This window comes from Calypte anna, chromosome 1 (assembly GCF_003957555.1).
Source record: "Calypte anna isolate BGI_N300 chromosome 1, bCalAnn1_v1.p, whole genome shotgun sequence".
Taxonomy (NCBI): domain Eukaryota; kingdom Metazoa; phylum Chordata; class Aves; order Apodiformes; family Trochilidae; genus Calypte; species Calypte anna.
In genome coordinates, this window is record NC_044244.1 from 137,882,396 (window position 1) to 137,888,395 (window position 6,000).

The following is a 6,000-nucleotide window of genomic DNA, read 5'->3' on the forward strand; positions in this document are numbered from 1 at the left end:
GGGAGCTTTGTGCTCCTTTGACCTCACCCTGGCCAGCAGGGAGCACACAGTGTTGCTTCCATTTGCCCACAGCCAGGAATGATTGTGTCTGCCCCCATTGGTACGTGCCTTTCACAGTGGGAGTTCTAATACCTAAATTTCTGTACATTTCAGAGCTATGCTCCTATTTTATTTTATTATTTTTTTTTAATATCTACGCAAGTGTTCAGCTGAAACCCAGATACCCTCCTATTGCTGGTCAATGGTAAAATTTCTTCTTTCACACTCACGAGGCACTAAAACTGGAGGATAAGTGATGTAAGAATAGGTTTTGCTGCTAAAGGAAGAAGCCATCAACTTGTGCGTTCAATGTTGACATCAACTTTCACAAGGTTGAATCCTTACGTATGTTTTTTGCTCCTTTTGTGGAGTTTTAAGAGCATATATATGTATATATTTTATATGTAGAGAAAATTAATTTTAGAGATGCTGATTTTTTTTTCTCCATACACTGCATATACAAGTAAGACTGCATCTCAGTTCTGAATATGCATTATGAACTGGAGTACTACAATGCTAACAAATACTGAGTGTGCTCTGAGTGGAGGGAATAAAAATCAAGATCTGCACTAAAAGTCCAGAAGACTCGATATAGCAAAGGAATGAAAACTTCCTGCGAGGCGAGTGAAGGAGCCACTGATGACATTCAGGGTGCTGAGGATCTCACAGAGCAGACACAAGCCCATTGGTGTTCATTCCCCCATGAGCCATGGAAAAGAGAAGAGGAAAGAGATTGTGTGGAAGAAAGAAAGGCAAAACCAGGGCCACTGCTGAATTGTTAGCCATTTCTGGCCCAAATCCACTAGCCTGGATCCCTTCTTATGAGGAAATATCAAGCCTGCTTACATAGCCAATGCCTTATGTTGCAGTTCCAAATTTCATTTTATAGCCAGCTGTAGGTCTTTCTAAAAGATTTTCTCTTACATCAATTTTGACTAGGAATTGCTAGGACTTCACTATGAAAAACTGCATGGTTGCCAGATGCTTTAAATAGAGCTGCATTTCTGTTTTATTTATTTCAAAATGCGGTAGGAGAAGAAAAGACAAGGGGATTCAGCTAGAATGTTTTAAGAAATTTTGATTGAAAAATAAAAATCTTTCCTTTTCCTTTGTGTGACCTTGTGACATAAAACCACAGACTTTTAAATTGCTCAAAATGGAGAACATAAGTGAGAAAAATAAAATATGTTAGCCCAAAATTTAAAGCCAGATGCTTTCAACGATATCAGAATATTTTACACTGTTTATGCTATCAAATATTTTTTGTGAAATCACTGTGGTTTTACAGCATGTCCCTGTTTAGATAGAACATTTCATTCTCTCGTGGCAAATGATTCCAACAAAATTTTTCAGTCCTCTCTGTGGAAACCAAAAGGGGTTTTTGCACTTTTGCACATAGCAGACCATGAAAGCTTTATCACGGAAAGGAGAGAAGTGAGACTGAAAACTCTTTGCTGTGTGACCATAACCCTGCTTTCCACACACCCAATTCTCTGTGCGTGTCTTTGCATGAGCCCAATACCACTTGCCATGGCTGTGGTGATGGAATCAGAAGTGGTCAGGATGACTACAAAAGCCAAACTAAACAGCCCTGTGCCGTGTCTGTTTACAAGTTTTATTGCCTTAGTTCAGCTACCCTACCATTAAATTTATACAAAGCCATTTATATAACCAAAGGATATATTTAAGATTGATACTGTGGGAGGAAAAAAAGAAAGAAAAAAAAGAAAAAGAAAAAGAAAAAAAAAAACCCAAACCAACCAAATTAAAAAAAAAAAACCAAACCTTAACATATAGAACCAGGTTATTTCCACAAGCAAAATGCCAACAGCATGTGATTCTTCAAGTAGACTTTATTTTTGTGGGAATCTTCAGGTGTTTCTTCTCCACTTTTGCAATTTCTAGGCAGTAATTCAGTGCACTAAATTGGGTCTATAATCAGTGAAGCAAACAGATCATTTTCAGATGCTGAGGTTAGTGGTTTTGAGCCTACGATTTCTAGATAAAATATTCACATCCCAAGCAGACATTTTACTTTCACATTCTTAACATTTGTGAATAACATGTATTTGACAGGGTTCTTTACCTCATTTGCATGAGATATATTCATAAAAACAAAGTTAATAACATAGCTGAGATGTCAAAAACACGTTACTATTTCGTCTATATTTGTCCATATGGGGTGGTATATGTACTATAAATAAAACATACTTTTGTGAATCTCAACTGAATGTAAACAGTAAGTGGATCAAATAAAGGAAAGTCAGATTTAGTCTTTATTTTCATATAGTACAACAATTTAGGATTTCAAACATAAGTATCATAGAAAAAAAACCTGTTATTCATATTTTCTTCTGCTCTTGGAGCTTATTTGATCAAGTACCATGTGCAATTAGACAGTAAGTTATTGTAAGTCTGGTATTAATCAGGGCAGTATTTGTGGCTGTTGTTAAAAAAAAAAAAAAGTATATTTTTGTCTGTGTCAGAAATGTTATATTAAGACTATAACTAACAAAGCAGATAGGAAACATAATATATATATATGTTTAAACTTCATTTGTATTGTACTCAATAGTGCCCATACAATTCAGGAAAATACTGTCTGGTTTTGGATCTGTTTTGTCCATCTCTTAAAAATAAAAGACGTTTATTTTATTATCACTCAGCATCACCTGAGGTTTTGTGTCACAGTCAGAGCCCTGTAGAAGTGAAGCAGCCCTGGCAGAGCAGGAGATCATCCTGGGCAACCAGCAGGGTCACCATGACTACAACCCTGTCCCCAAACCTGGCTCCCATGTTGGAAGCAGAGCTTTTTATTTCAGTTGTGTCCTCCTTGTCCTCACAGCCATGAGGAAGAGCAGAGGCTCCTGAGCTCCAGGGAACTCCACATGGAAAACTTGATGTGCAGTGGGCTTGCTTCCTGCAGCCCCTTTGCCAGGGACCTTTCTCTTGTTGTACTGGGAGGATGGGACCTGAACAGGGGCTGTGGTTTTGGCTGCAGAGTTGGCAAGGAGTGGAAGATGTGCTCTGGGAGAAGGAATCCATGTGCTTGGAGGTAGCAGCTGGGTTCCACCTTTCATGACCCGCCTTCTCAGCCGGGACAGTATCATTCTGGCCCTGGAAACACTGGAGAATGATTACATCAGGATTGGAAGGCACTTAAAGAAGCTTAAAGGATGCAATGTTAATACATTAAACAATGCCCAGGATTGTTTTCAGACCATTAAGGGGGTCTCTAGTACACTTTCTGCTCAAGCCAAGTGTCATTCCACCAAGCAGTTGCCCAGGCACAGCTTGGATGGGGCTGGACTGCTCCAAGGGCTGCAGAGGGCCTTTCCCAAGAGAAGCTTTTCAAGCAGCCTCCTCTTTTCAAGGCTGATGGGTTCAGTGCCCAGGAATATCACAGAATCATCACAGTTGGGAAAGACATCTAAGATTACCACGTCCAATTGTCAACATTCACCCCAAATAAAAAGTATATGCCTGAGTACCTTCAATTTATCTGTGAGGATATAGCCTCAGAAATAAATAGCAGTTCCCTATTCCTGAGCTGGCCTTTGGTGGTCAAAGGACAAAAATTGACATATACAGAATCATAGAATGGTTTGGTTTGGATTGGAAGGGACCTCAAAGATCATTTAGTTACAACCCCCTTGCCATGAGCAGGGACACCTCCCACCAGCCCAGGTTGCTCCAAGCCCCATCCAATCTGGCCTTGAACCCTTCCAGGGAGGGGGCAGCCACAACGTCCCTGGGCAACCTGTGCCAGGGTCTCACCACCCTCATAGTGAAGAATTTCTTCCCAATGTTTAATCTTAATCTACCCTCTTTCAGCTTTGAATCACTACCCCTTGTCCTATCACTCCATGCCCTTGCAAAAAGTCCCTCCCTATCATTCCTGTAGGCTTTCTTTACGTGGTGGAAGGCCACTGTAAGGTCTCCTCAGAGAATTCTCTTCTCCAGGCTGAATAACCCTGCTCATCTTCATGCCCACCTTGCCTTAAGATTGGTCACACCATAGATATGCCCATAAAGATGTCCATTGGTGAAATGTACTCCCCTCCTTTCTCTTGCTGCTTAAGAAAAAGGTCAAAACCATGAATATAATCACACCAAACAGGAAGCTGAGGAATTTGTCTTAGGACTAATGGGCATTTAACCTTTAGGAAGCATGCACAGAAAGAGCACGGTTCTCAGGGGAGAGCTTACACCTGACTGTCTGGAGCACTGACCTCCCACAACTGAGACTACAAAAATAGATAAAGGAAAAAAAAATCAATGTAGGTTACAAAGGATGTGTTGTGACTGGGAGAGATACATGCTATCTTCCCAGCTGGTGTAAAAAATAAGAGGTGAAAAAGGTGTAAATGAAGCTGCAGTCAGAAATAAGCCTGTGCTAGAGAATAATGTGGTAGGGAGTAGGGAAAAAAAGAAAGTACTTCAGTGGATGAAAAAATTGATCAGGTTGCTTATGTTTAATTGATTGAAGATATATTGTGAGGTCAAAAGGAAACAATAAAGTTGTTTAAGGAGTAATGCAGTAAAGCTGGGTATTGAGGTAGTACAACTACTGAAGCAAGATGTGAAAACCTCTCGTGCAGTGCAGGGGAAAGATGACAGAACAGCTTTCAAAATGGAAAAGGATTTGAAAAGAGCATTTGTTGAGGCTATGTACTGAGTTAAACAGGCCTAAAGAATTTAACTTGAATGTGGACAGACACAGTTTTAATGCTATTAGTGAAAGAAATCCTACTTCAAAGTGCATGTTCATGTAAACATTTGGAATCTGATAGAGACTGGAGTAAAAAGGATGTTGTATTGGCAGAAAATAGTTGTAGTCTTGTGGGTAATTACTTTCTCAAACAGGCATTGCATAGACAGGAATGGGAGCTATTTCATATTTGAACTTAGTACAGAAATACAGCATTAAAAAGCACCTGGTGAAAGAAAATAACCTTGAATTGAAAGCTGAGAGTGATTAGATTACCTTCATTTACAAAGAGTAGTGAGAGGAGATATTTAAGGTGAAAACATATTAGTTCTAAGACAAGCATGTATGTGACACTGTAGAACATATTTGGGATGGAAATTAAAGGAAAATTCATCAGCACACAATTAAGCTTCTGAAAGAGCTGAAATAACATAGACCAAAAGCAGTAGTGTTACAATAGAACCTGTGAATGAAGGAGCAATGATGGTCAGGTCCTGAGTGTGTTGTAGTCCTACATTCCACGTTGCTCCTGATTCTAACATAAATCATCCTAGGAATCTAAGCACACTTGAAGTAAGTTTAAGTAGCATCTTTCAATGTAAAATGGCAGTAGTAAATTAATTCTTAACCACTTGTTAGTTCCTCTAACTAAAAGTGTTCCATGGTTATGACTGAAGCAGTAAAAATCATTTATGTATTTGAAAATAGACAAGGCCAATTTTTTTTTTTTTTTTTTTTTTTGCCAAGCTATTAATGAATTCCACTGCAAGCAAAAGGAATTTAATATGTCCTGGCAATTCACTAATGGAATATAACTATTACCTGCACATCAAAAACAGAGAGTAGAGTGCTGCACTTCACTTTGTGTTACTCAGCAGTTCACATCCATCAAAGCATTGGACACAATTCTCAGAAGGACTTAAAGGGGAAAGATGCTTCCCAAAGTGGTAAGTCACTGGGGGCATGCCATTCAAGGAATGGAGCAGCTCCAGTTTTCTGGCTTCTTGTGATTCAGCATGGTAAGGCACAAATTATCTTTGGTTGATCATGTTTTGATGACATAGACGCCCACTTTGTGTTAGCTCTGCCAATAACAACAGCAGAGCCAGGACTGCAATGGTGGTTTTCCTTTGAGCTTGGTCAGGAGCACAGCCATGGTGAGAAGAATAAAAAGGACCTGCTGCCCACCAGCCTTAGATCTTGTGTCTCTTTCTCCCTTCTCTGGTGCTTGCATTGTCCTGGGCTATGAC